At 35.2% G+C, this 13279-nt stretch overlaps 1 long non-coding RNA gene across 2 annotated transcripts; it reads left to right on the top strand.

Moving 5' to 3' along the window:
- The first annotated feature begins 9819 nt into the window (after positions 1-9819).
- Positions 9820-12870, top strand: LOC111986870 (uncharacterized). 2 transcript variants are annotated; one of them, XR_002880224.2, is made up of 3 exons: positions 9836-10455; positions 11306-11398; positions 11513-12870. It is a non-coding gene; the product is annotated as an uncharacterized LOC111986870 (long non-coding RNA). The 2 variants fall into 2 exon arrangements; XR_002880223.2 differs by having other exon boundaries at positions 9820-11398.
- Positions 12871-13279: the final 409 nt, after the last annotated feature.

The raw sequence follows: 13279 nt of genomic DNA, 5'->3' as shown, positions 1-13279 counted from the left end.
AGAGGGTTCAAATTCAAATGCTAATTTAACAGTTACATGAGCCTGAGCTTACAAAGTTCAGAAGTGATGAACCCATATTTCAGCATCACATCACAGGTATTTGAATCCGTTTTCCATAAACTAACACTGGTGATAGGTTGATAGCAATATTTGGACCCCAATTTAAGCTGGTTGTTACACAACCAAATCAGCCTATGAAATTGACCAAGTTCAACGTTTTTCCTCGCCAAGTCCTTTAAAAGAGGATTGGAACAAACAATGGAAATCCAAAATTCATTAGCGACTCGATCTGCAATGGTGATGCTGAGGAAGATTGCATGGAATATACTACCTACATGTGATGCATCAAGTAAGAGATTTGCACTTGAAACAAGTGAAGTGCCCAATCTGCAACAGTGATACTGAAACAATTGTCACCTTTTCATCTTCTGCCTGCTAGTTCAAATTGTTTGGGCTATCAAAATGGCCACTTATTAGTTCAATTTTTTTTTTTGGGTGGATGGTGGTTGAAGGTATGGTTGAGAGCAAGTATGAAGAAGCTCAAAATTTGTTACTATTTGCATTTGACTATTAATCAGTTAGAATTGTCAGATTGATAAGAGGTCCGGTTAAAGGATACCTTTAAAGAATTTGTTAATGAATTATTTTAGGAAAGTTTTGATACAACATTTATGGGGAATATAATAAGTTGTAAAAAAATTAGTTACTTTTTTCTTTTCCTTTAGAGCATCCGTTAACTTTTTTCTTAATGAAAATAATGTACTTGCCACTTATATCATAATTGATTTTTACATTGTAGAAACTACTTATTTATTAGAATTCTTTTTGTTGGATTCAACTAACATATTGTATCGAGAAGGATTTTACAAAATTTGACCACGACCAAACTTCAAAATTTACAATTCTCACTAGTCTATCTATATCTTCTCCAACCACTGCATCATAATTTATATTTTATAAAACAGTCCATGTGTATTGTGGTGCCTAGCCTAGGGTACCTGATGAGTTTTTGGGTTAGACTCCCAATTTACTTGTTTTTGAAGGGTATGGAATTTCCTACAATGAGAAAACCTCCTCGAACCAACTTAATGGCCCAAGAGATGGTGCTTTAGGTCCACTTTGTATTCCATTACCTTGTGTGTGTGCTTCTCGAGAAGGCTTAAGCTTAGTTGAGCCGAATTTTACCCTTTCTGGTTGTTCCTTTCTTTTCTCTCATGTATCTCTCCCCCAAAATTTGCCAACCCTTTCACTTTATAGTCTCTATTTATAGACTTCCCTTAGTGGGTACGTCATGATGGAAGGGTGGTTTTCCATACTGGTGGGTCCTTTTGAGATATATTCATATTCAGATGGGACCCACTACTCATGATTGTTTTGAAACTTGCAATTGTCGTTGAATGGTGCTCGACGGGCGATTTCCCCCAAGGTATTATCGTTCCTATCTGGTATAGGCCTTGACTTTGCACTAGGCCTCGACTTGGCTCTGGTCCCTAACCTGATATGGGCCTCGGCCTGGCTTTGGGCCCTGGAATCTCAACCACACCAGGGCTAATGGATTGGGCTTGAACGTGGGGCCGTATCTTATTTAAACTAGTCGCAGACTTGTGCATTGTGCGTGATAATTTTTTTAAGATGGTCCCATTAAATATTTTATTAATACTATAATTTTAGTTATTAACCATTGGTTTTTCATTAGTTTTTAGGTTAGAAAACTCTATATATTCCACTTTTTTGGATGCGTAAAATTATAGATTTCTACTCTATAATGAGTGGCTAATTATATATATATATATATATATATATTTAGTGATCCCATTTATAACACTTTTTACCATTATCATATATTTACTAAATGATGATTTGCATCACAAAGACGATAAATGAGAGGTAGCATTGTTCATTATAAAAGACGATAAAAGCGTTTCACCTTCCAAATTTTCAGCAATCTTTAGAAGAATCCAAGGCTCCCTTCAGTCTATAAAAGGCATCTCAAATTCCATTCTAAAGCAAGTCAGTTTAGGATCAATTTCAAAAAACTACTTTATAAGCCCTCTCTTTTACAACCCTCAATCTTGTAATTAGATGGCAATCTCAGTTCATATTTCAGTTTACACTTGTAACACCATAGTTAGTCTTCACAATTGTAACCGGTATCACTGTATGGCCCCGGTCGGCCTTTGTTTGTAACTTACCCCTTTTTAGTATCAGAGCCAAGTTGGCCGATAATAGTTTTTGTAAGTTACATTTTATTTTCAATCAAGTTGGTGGTATCACTAGCCATAGTTATCCATTAATTTCTACATTAAAGATTATTTTCATGAATATATCTCCAAGTTCATATATTTTGTTTTACATTTATTTTCTGATAACTCTTCTCTTACCATTCATTATTTTCTTCATCTATTATATCTTCTTCAACATTGTTCTTTTAATGGTAGGCTGAGCCTCCTTCTTTACCTATCTGTTTATCATTCTGTGATTATTTGTTCATGTTGATCGGTTATATCTCAATTATCTGCTTCTTCGTGTTTCTGTGTTTATCCCCACAATTTGTTGTAGATGTGTACTATTAAGACACGTAAGGCCAGATCTATGCTGTTTGTCAACCCAATAAGTCCCGGTGTCCTAAGCCGAGTGGTCGTTTAGCCGGAGTGAGGCGTTTTAGGCTTAAAAGTTAGGACAATGGTAGCAAGAGGTTGAAGTGAGCAAGTGATTAGGCGATCATCTTTTAGAACACCCTGTTTCAGATTTAAGGATAGATCCAGAAGTTTAAGGATAAAGGTAATTAGGTTGTGATTGTTTAACTAGGTTTTTAATCCAGAACAATGAATAGGTTGTTTAGAAGTAAATTTTCTACCAGCATTAGATCATCCCTCCCTGAGATCCCTCAAGATGATGGAATTCTCAATTCAGAATCCTATGAGTTATCAAATGCAGATCTAAAACTAGGAGATTGGAATATTCCCAAGGTACCCACCCATCAGATCTATAAATCTTCATGGTCTGTTAGAAAGGCTTTCAAGACAGATTACCATGTTAGAACTATAGAGCAAGTTTACAGCATCAACAAGGAGTACGAGACGTGCTACTTGTTACCCTCTTCAGCCCTATTAGTGCACAGGAGAGAAGGACACAATTTCATCCACATAGGTTTAGTCCAGGTCAGAGTTAAACCCTTGATCAAAGAAGGTTTGAATTCTTCAATCCTAATGGCCCTTAGAGACACCCATCATATTAGATTTAATGACAGCATCTTAGGAACCATTGAAACCAGTCTTAGTTGTAGACTAGTCCATTTTGACTATTTACCAAACTTTGCAGTCAACCTTCATGACCCATATATCATGAAAGCCCTCACCCTCAATATCAAGACCCATGGAACCTTCATGTTGCAAGGAGTGCAGCAGCTAGCCTTGATATACAGAGTGTATTATAAGTGCATGAGGATGAACTTCAATGTTCAAGCACTTGACAAGAGAAAGATGGGAGAAACTACTCTCATCCAAACCAAAGACCTCAAATCCAAGATCCAGGTACCCAGAACCCTAAAATGGTCCAAGGTCACTTTCCCTTCAAATTGGACTCTAGAGAATGAAAACTTTCCTCTCCAGATCCAAAACCTTGCTCAGAATCCAGATTTAGACTTTGTCCAATAGCTAGCCGATGGTACAGTCAGACTTAGTTTTGACCAGTCTAGGTTTAGAACACCCTTAGATTCACCCTTAGGATATGATGAATCCCGGTTTAGATCCCCAGTAGATCTACACCAACTCAGTAGGCAGTCACATATCCTTCTTAGAGATAAACCTGCATCCTAGTGTAGCTCAACCAAACCTCTAGCACCCTTTCCAAAATCTAGAAGAGATTTAGGACTAGAGCTCTAAGGAGTCAAAACCAGATCCCAGGTTAGTACCCCTTGCTACACAGCCAGACAGGACTTAGTTGTTGATCAGGAAGAAGATAACAACAGTCCAAAAGCCTCATCCCCATTAGGTACAAATATGGAAGATCCTTTTCAGCAAGAACCTGAAATTGATTGTCAGCTTATGGTTATTAGGAAAGAGTTCACCCCTGATCTAGTTGCCTTAGGCAAGGAGTTTGATGTAAAGAAAAATAGACTCAAAAGAGAAGCCTATAGAGCCAACCACACTAGGGAACAAAAGGAAAAAGTTTTGAAAAAATGGAAAGAATTCATGAAAGAGATATCCAGCAATGTCTCTTTTTTTGAATACTTTGAGAACCATTTTGAGTGGCACAAAAAGTCTTGTGTCATCATCAAAACCAACTGGACTATAGAAGACAACAAAGGTAACAAAGAAGTTGTTAGGTCGAGTCATCCACCCCAAGAAGCCATAACCTTCAAACACTGTGGAAGTGATGTTGTAGCCTCTCCCTTCAAGTATCCCACAGTCGAGGAGAAAATAGTCAAGAAGGTGATAGAGTAGAACAACTATACCAACCAGTGTTTAGGTGTTATAGGAAAACGGCTTGATAGGATAGAAGACAGGATAGAAAACAAGGTTATCTTTCAGCTAGGAAACCCTAGCAAACCTATCCAAACCTTAGAAAAGCCTTTAGTCAAGCTTCCTACAACTAGACAAACCAGCCTTAGTTACCTTAAGGATAAAACAGCCCTAGAGATAGTCACCCAAAAGCTTGAAGAACTTGTGAAGAAGGAACCAGTCACCCCTTCCCAGTTACCACTTCGACCAGCAAGGATCCTCGACTAGCTATTTTAGACATCCACACAGCCTTTAGTAGTTCCAGCAGAACCTCCTCAAACAATGAAAAGGAGATTGGAAAACTAGAAAGCCAGTTTAGAGGTTTAGAGGTGAAAAGGCTTCACCAACCTACCCAAACCAGCTTAACCAAGAATTGGTATCCCAGACCTATACCCCCTGACCTCCAATTCGAGGAAAGGAATGTTAGCAACCAATTCTCAATATCCTCTGGTAAACTCTATGAATGGAACATAGATGGTTTATCAGAACAAGAAATCCTAAACAAGATCTAGCACATGACCATGGTAGCCAATAACTACCTAAATGAAGGACGTCCCCACATAGAGGTCATAGAGCTCATAGCTTTAGGATTCACAGGAAAACTTTTGCAATGGTGGAACAACTACCTAACAGAAGCGTCTAGAGAAGATATCAGGCATGCTGTCCAAAAAGATGAGGAAGGAATCCCCATCTTTGACGAACGCATAGGAAAAGAAATTCCTGATGGAGTCAATACCCTGATCTATACGATCATGAAACACTTCATAGGAAAACCTAACAACATCACATCTGGGATTGACAACTAGTTGAGTAACCTTAGATGTAAAACCCTTAGCGACTACAGGTGGTACGAAGATGTCTTTAGTACCAGAGATCATGCATAAAAGTGATTGTAATTCTCTATTTTGGAAGGAGAAGTTTATCAATAGCTTACCCAGACTATTCGGCGAAAAGGTCAAAGAAACCCTTTGTAGTCCCTTAGGTGTCATAGATTATGATAACCTAATTTATGGTGATATTTCTAGCACAATGGGCCGTGAAGGAATGAAGATGTGCAGAGATTTGAAAATCTAAAGCCAAGCCAATAAGAGTAAAGCCAAGTACGAAGTAGGAAACTTTTGTACACAATATGGCTTACCCTCAGTTATTCCCAAGAGAAAATCCAAATATGGAGGCAAAGAATCCTTTGAGAAATTTCATAGAAAGAAAACAACATCCAAGTATTATAGAAAATAGATGTACAGCAAAGATGATTTCTATAAGAAAGGAAAATCTAAATCCACAGGAAAACCCATACCAAAAGCATTAGGAAAATGCTTTAATTATGGAAAGAGAGGTCATTTCAGAAAAGAATGTAAAACTAAGGCCAAATCCCTTATCAACACCCTTGTCAGTGACCAAACTAGTAAAGATGAGATCTTTAAGCTCCTAGAGCTTGATCGCTTAGATAGTGAGTCTCTCAGTGGTTCTAGTGACAGTGAGATCCGCCAGATATACCAGTCATCCTCAGAATCCTCTAGAGCTTCCTCTAGAACCTCTAGTGGCCCGGATGAACCCATTCCAATGTTCTTTCTAAGTAAGAGAGCTCCTCTTAGATCTCATAGAACAGATCAAAGACCCTATCATCAAAGCTCAAAGGCTTGATGATTTCCGAAAACCTTAGTTAAGGAAACCAATAAACCCGAACCAAGGATTCAGGAACCCAAAGTTGATTTGGAGGAAATCTACAATAGGTTTACCAAATCCAAGAAGGAAGTTACAGTCAACGACCTTCAAAGAGAAATCAAGGAAACAAAATCTAAGGTTAGAGCCCTTAAGCAAAAACTAACCATTCTTAGGGTTGATCACAATTTCCTTAACCAAAAAGTCAGTTTAGGATCAATTTCAGAAAACTACTTCACAAGCCCTCTCTTTTACAACCCTCAATCTTGTAATCAGATGGCAATCTCAGTTCATATTTCAGTTTACACTTGTAACACCATAGTTGGTCTTCACAACCGTAACCTGTATCACTGTATGGCCCCGGTCGGCCTTTGTTTGTAGCTTACCCCTTTGTGGTAATAAGATTAAATGAAATGTCAAAAAATGGATTTTTAAATTTTCTAACTTTATTTCTTATGTAATTTCTACTACTATCAGAGAACATCTCTTTTTCAGTTATGATTAATATGGTTTCCATAGTTAGAGCTCTCTCTCTCTCTCTCTGAGAGAGAGAGAGAGAGAGAGAGAGAGAGAGAGAGAGAGAGAGAGAGAGTCCATTGGCAACCTATCGTTTTCCAAAATTTGATGATGATTCTATGACATTAAATATGCATTATTAGTTTTTTTTTTTTAATTTTCTGTTTCTAACTTGATTTATTTTGTATTTCATTCTTCCTTTGATGCATTGGGTGTGAGAATGAGTATTTCCCTAGCATTACTCCACTTAATGTGGACAATTTTATTTATTTAATTTAGGAAATATATTATACTTTAAATTTTTTGAAATAAAAAAAGGAGTGGAAATATAAATAATTTAATGATATATATGGGGGATGTGACTGAATTTAAATGTTAAATAAAGTTATATGAGAAAAAAATAAAAATAAAATACATAACAATAAACACTAACTTATCCAAATAATTATACATAATATAATAATAGTACATTCTTATATACTATTTTTAATTATTTATAATGAAATATGATAATATTTAACAATCAAAGTCATAAAAAAAATATAAATAAAAATAAATAAAAAAACTTAAAACACAAAACTAAATCCCATCAACCAAAATAGAGATCTAAAGAATACAAAACTTTATCAAGCTAAAATAGATATGCAAGAAAAAAAAAATCCACCAAAAAATTGAGGGAAAAAGTGTGGGAAATAACCATTTTTTTGTGAGAGAAAATTATGTAAAGAATGGAAGAGTGAATGACAAATTTATACTAAGAGGATAATAATAAAAAGAAACAAAATAAAGGAAGATAAAAGGAAAGAGGAAGAGTGATATCAAGGTAGAATGTTTGGGGAGATGAAAAGGTAGAGAGAATGAGAAATTTTGGAGAAAGTGTAAATGTAAAAAAAATAAAAAATAAAAAGTACAATTTGATGAGCACAATTTTCTTTTATTTGAATTTAAGTAGAATATTACATATTTTTAATTTTTTAAAACAAAAAGAGAGAGAAAATATAAATAATTTAATGATAAGGAGGATGTAGTTGAATTTCAATATTTAGTAAAATATAAAAGCAGAAAAAAAAATTTAAAAGATATAACAATAAACACTAAATTATCCAAATTATGCTATGTAATGGAATAATATTTTATTTTTATCTACTATCTTTAATTTTTTATAATGTAATTGGATAAAATTTAACAATCAAAGAGCAAAATAATAATAATAATAATAATAACAACTTAAAACAAAAAACTAAATCGTATCAAACTAAATTAGAGTTCTTAAAAACACAAAAATTTATCAACCTAAAGCGGAGATGCAATAAAAAAATAAAAATCTACCAAAACATTGAGAGAGAGAGAGAGAGAGAGAGAGAGAGAGAGAAAACCTTTTTGTAAGAGAAAATTATGCAAATAATGGAAAAGAGTGACAAATTTATAGTAAGAGAGAAGGGATAAGAAGAGACAAATAAAGTAAGATGAAGGGAAAGATGAATAGCAATATTAAAGTAGAGGGTAGTGAGGAGATGAAAAGGAAAGGGAAGAAGAAAGTGTAAATAACAATTGCTGCTGTTACTGTTTGAGAATAAATAGCAAATTGTTACTTGTTCTAATTTAGGGCTACCATTGACATCTCTTTTTTATTTGTAAATAACAAAATACCACTTAACTATTGTTGTAAAGTTATTTTGAAAATGCTATGATCATAGTATTATACTCCTAAAATTTTCCTCCAAATTTATGCCATTCTTGAGTTTTGTTCAATATAGACTTTTCTTTTTCTATTTTTGTAGATTTAACTAAAAAAAAAAAAGAGTAAGAAAGATGTTCGTAAATCGCATGAATGATAAATGACACCGCATTAGCTACCCACGAAAGCAAAATAGCAAATCCGAATTTTTTTTGCATCTAACTTTATTTTTTTAAAATATTTTAGTTAGTTGTTTAGTTTGCAAAACTATTGAGTAAACTAGCATCTCAAGTTGCAAGAGGTGGCTAATGTAGAAAAAAATTTATGTTGAACTCGAGTTTTTAAGAATCGAGTTCCACCATTTTCCTGTTCGTGTGGAACTCAAGTTTTTAAGACTCAAGTTCCACCATTTTCTTTTAGATCAGACTGTTCGTGAGTCTTCTTCTTCTTCCCCTGTACTTTCTCATCTGGTTCTGCACTTCTTCATTCTAGATTATTTGTTTTTTCGAATCTACTTCTCTAAACTCTTCCTTTACTTCTCCAGATCTCTGTTTTGCTTCTCCAGATTCTTCCTTTGATTTGGCTTCCAATCTGGTTCTTCGGTTCTTCTTCATCGTCATGTGTAGATATTTCTATGGTGCTCAAGTTTGAGAAACTCGAGTTTCACGTGGATATATTGTTCAAACTCAACACTAGAACTCGAGTCTTTGAAGATGGAATTTGTCACCAAATTTGAGCTTCACAGACTCAAGATGTTAGTTTCCAGTTTTGTTTCCACTGCATGCTAACTTATTATATTGCTTCCCCTCACTATGCTAGTTGGAAAATTACCTCCCAACATCTTCGCTGATAAGACGTGGGTTCCACATGATGAGAGGCCTTGGCTACCAATATATAATATACTGTGAGGAAAAATTCTTTCTAGCTTGAGGGAGACATAATGAAAACCATGACAGTTTCCTAATGATGGTATTAGAAAATCTTTCTGAAAGTACTACTTTTTAAGCAAATCAATCACCATATAATTGAAATATGAGCAACTTAGCTGATGCAATGAAATCAAATATTCCTAGATTAAAAGAATTAAAAAGATAAATGAAGTAATATTAGATAAGAATACACCCTAAGCCATAGTACAAAACAAAGACAAAGGTTGGATAAATTGTTACCACAATAACCTAAAAGAGTCAAACAAACTATGTTAGCAAATTGCAGTTGCTACAGTTTTAGCACAAACAATTCATTTTATCTGATGTTCAAAATCAGATATTTTCAAAGACACGTATGGAAAGGACCTTTCAACTCATCACTGTCAGAAGCCATGACATGAAAAATTGTTTGTTGTATGCATATGTGTCGGCAAAATTTCATATATATATATATATATATTTTTTTTTAATGCATCGTTCACGTGGCTGGCCCGACCCCACTCTTACTTTCAAATTACCAAAACTACCCCGGTCCCTTTCCCTTGTCTCTCTCTCACATACTGAGTGTGACACTCTCAATTACGCACCGACAAAGACTCAAAAAGAATCACGCACTGACTGACTCTCACTCTCGAGCGAGTCATGACTCGGACAGCTTAAAGGGCGAGTACAAGAAAGACTCAACTCGGGTTGACTCGCGGCGATGTCCACGGACCACCTCTCCTCGGTTAAACGCCGTCGTTCCAGGAACGTAAATTTATCTTTCACTCTCTTCAATCTTTATTAATTTAACATTTTGTAATTGCTTGTGAATTTTGGCTAACATTATTGGGTTTTTGTAAGTTATGTGTTGGGTAGGGTAGGGTAGGGTAGGAAGAATGCATTTCGGCTTCACAAATTTTGTTGAAGTAAAAAAAAAAAAATGTTTTGGTTATCATTTGAATGAGATTCAGGTCTCAAATTTGTGTATTTGAGTAAGTTTTTTTTATTGCCTGGTGTTCATTTTTACCATATATGGCATTAATTTTACAGGGTTGGATTCTAATGATGGTTGTGATTGCATAAGTTTGGTTTTGATATTTCATTGAAATTCATGAAATTTTCACTAATTCTGATATGCGAGTGACTTTGTGGATGCAAACACCAAACCTTCGTGAACGGTATATAGGTATTGCCAAGTTGGCTCTTTTTCTCTATTTTTTTGTTTCCATATTGTGAAAACTGCCATGAATCCGCATGAAATCTGTGAAAACTACTTCATGTGGAATGGCATTGATTAAATAGTAATTAACTTGACAAGAGCTAACTAGTTTTATCCTCTAATTGGTTCTTTGGAAATTGAAGAGAAGAATACTGAATTCGTTGATAATGAAAGATGCCTTTAAATATATTTTTCTTAAAGAAAAAGATGATTTAATATTTTCCTTGGGTATATTTAAGAATAGATCTTTAGATTTGTCTTAACTTCCCAACAAATTGGATGGGTAGAAGTGCCAGAGTTGGCCATTTTTCTGATAAGTTTATAAGGATATGAGGCACAGTTATGGTTGGACACATTGTTGACCAATGGCTTAATTGTAGATTCAAATAAATGGGCTTTTGCTCTTGCAATAATCGAATAAAGCTTCAGTCACTATATATAAGAATTAAGCTATAATGCTTGTGTCTTGATCCTCTATTTCGTCTTGCTCTTGCAATTCTTGCAACCTATTGTGGTTGAAACACGAGGCGTAAAAGATGTAAGAACTAAGCTATAATCCTTCCACATTGATCCTACTATCACTTTTTGTTGATTACTCTCCCCGCATCCCCCCTCTTTACCCGAATCCCCAAGGCAAAATGATCTTACTATTATTAACTTATAATTATTATTATTTGCTTCCACAAGCAAGATACAGTACTTGTTCAATTTCTGTGGCGTATTATATTTAGTAGGTTTTGTGATAAGCTAATATCCTTTGTTTTTTTCGTTAGCCATCTATCCAGGTTCTAACTTCTAAGTCCTCTATTAAATATAGGTGCAATGCAGGATCTCCAATGGAACAAGAGACTGCATAAGAACTTGGCATTGGAAAGTGAACAGTTGCTGAACGGGTACAACTGAGATAGGAGTGAGTTCCTACCTGTATATTTCCTACCTGTATATATGCTTATGTATTTTGAGTATGTGAATTCTTTTTAGATTTGGTCCCTTACCTTATCTTTTTCCTCTTTTCTTATTTTAGATTGCAGTGGGTTTTGTCCTCTGTCGGTAGAGTTTTTCGCCTCAATTTTTGTTGCACTGTACAATTCTATTTATTCAGAGACATGTACAGCAGAAAGGAGTTGCAGTTGATTATCATTTTTGATGTTTGTGGAGAATGCTGGCAACTTTATAATAGTAATTATGCATAACTAACAAGACAGAGATTGAGGTTGTGGAGAAATAAGTATTCATGCTTATCAAATAGAACTTTAGTGATTATACTTTTGTCAGGAATGGAATTATAAACATTTACTCCAAGTGCAGGGATTTGGAGGATTTGATCAAAGTCTTCAGTTGGATGTCTCAAAGGAACTCAATCTCATGGAACTCCTTAATTGCATCTTTTGTCCTTTGTGGTCTGGCTCCAAGGCACTACAAATGTATGAAGAGATGAGGTTGGAACACATACAGTCGACGGATGTTACATTGCTGTCCTTGCTCCATGCTTGCTGCCATGTTGGCTTAGTTGAAAGGGCCATGGCGTTGTTGGAATCCATGGCTAAAGATCATGGGTTGAGTCCAAGATCAGAACACTATGCTTGTGTTGTTGACTTGTTGGGTTGGGCTGGACTTCTTACTAAAGCAAAACATTTTATTGATGAATTACCTGTGAATTGGCAAGCATTGCTTGGTTCTTGTAGCATTCATGGTGATTCGGAGATGGGAATATATGCTGCAGATCAGTTTTTTTTTTTTCAGCAGCACCTAAAATCCTTGCACCCTATATTTTATTGTCCACTATCTATTTTCTTCTAAAGGGAGATGGAAAGAGAAAGCAAGGACTATTAAGAGAATGAGGGAAATGAGGTGGCAAAAGAAACAGGTATGATTTGGATTGAGACTGAAAAGAAAGTCCAAAGCTTTGTTGTTGTGGACAGAATGCATGCACAATATGGAAACATATATGGGGTTTTGGCTAAGTTGTTTAGAAACTTGACAGATGAAGGATAAGCTCTACATAAGAGACTCATTCTCTATAACTTGGACCAAGATGGGAAGGGACAGCCATTGGTTTGATTTACTTACCACTCAAATATTTCTAATGTTCTGTGTTTGGTCAGATAATTTCTCAATGTAATTGGATGTTTGGATTATTAGCTTGTTCCTGATCTAAAAGCTGGTTGAACTTCTAAGTGGCTTTGCCTACTTTGCAAACTTGGTAGGTAAGGGCCAAATAGGAAGGGAAAGAAGTTAGCAGATGGTGTGTACTGCATTATCTTTTAAGACCCAGAGTTGATTAACAATATTTTCCCCTTTTTGTACCAGTTCTCTTTGACCGCTTGTCAAACTAAAAGGGTATGTTGGTTTTCTATGAGTATCAGTTGGTTATATTGGTTATATACCCACAGGTGCATATATGATTAGCTCATTATGGTTCTTGTTTCTTGACTTACCTCATCTAAAATAAATGTATTTGGTTATATAACCTTGGTTATTTGATTAGGATCTTTAGAGCCCACCCCAATGTAGTTGTAAAAAGGTTTAGCGGAGTTAAATTGAGTTGAGTTGCTCTTAAATATTTTTACTTTTTTTTTTTTTTTTAGACTTTCAACTTCTAGCATCCGCTCCTGATAATAGTTCTTTATCATAAGACCAAGACATCAATCGGTTGGTTTTTGGCGTAGGCAATGATTGAACCCTAGAATTCAACTATCAGAGATTTTACTAGTTGAACTAACAAGAACCCACAAAATATTTTTACTTAAAGACATGAAAGCGTGTCTTGTGCAACTAATGTAATCTCACT

This window comes from Quercus suber, unplaced genomic scaffold (assembly GCF_002906115.3).
Source record: "Quercus suber isolate HL8 unplaced genomic scaffold, Cork oak 2.0 scaffold_407, whole genome shotgun sequence".
NCBI classification, from domain to species: Eukaryota; Viridiplantae; Streptophyta; class Magnoliopsida; order Fagales; family Fagaceae; genus Quercus; species Quercus suber.
This window is presented reverse-complemented; position numbering and strand designations above follow the sequence as displayed.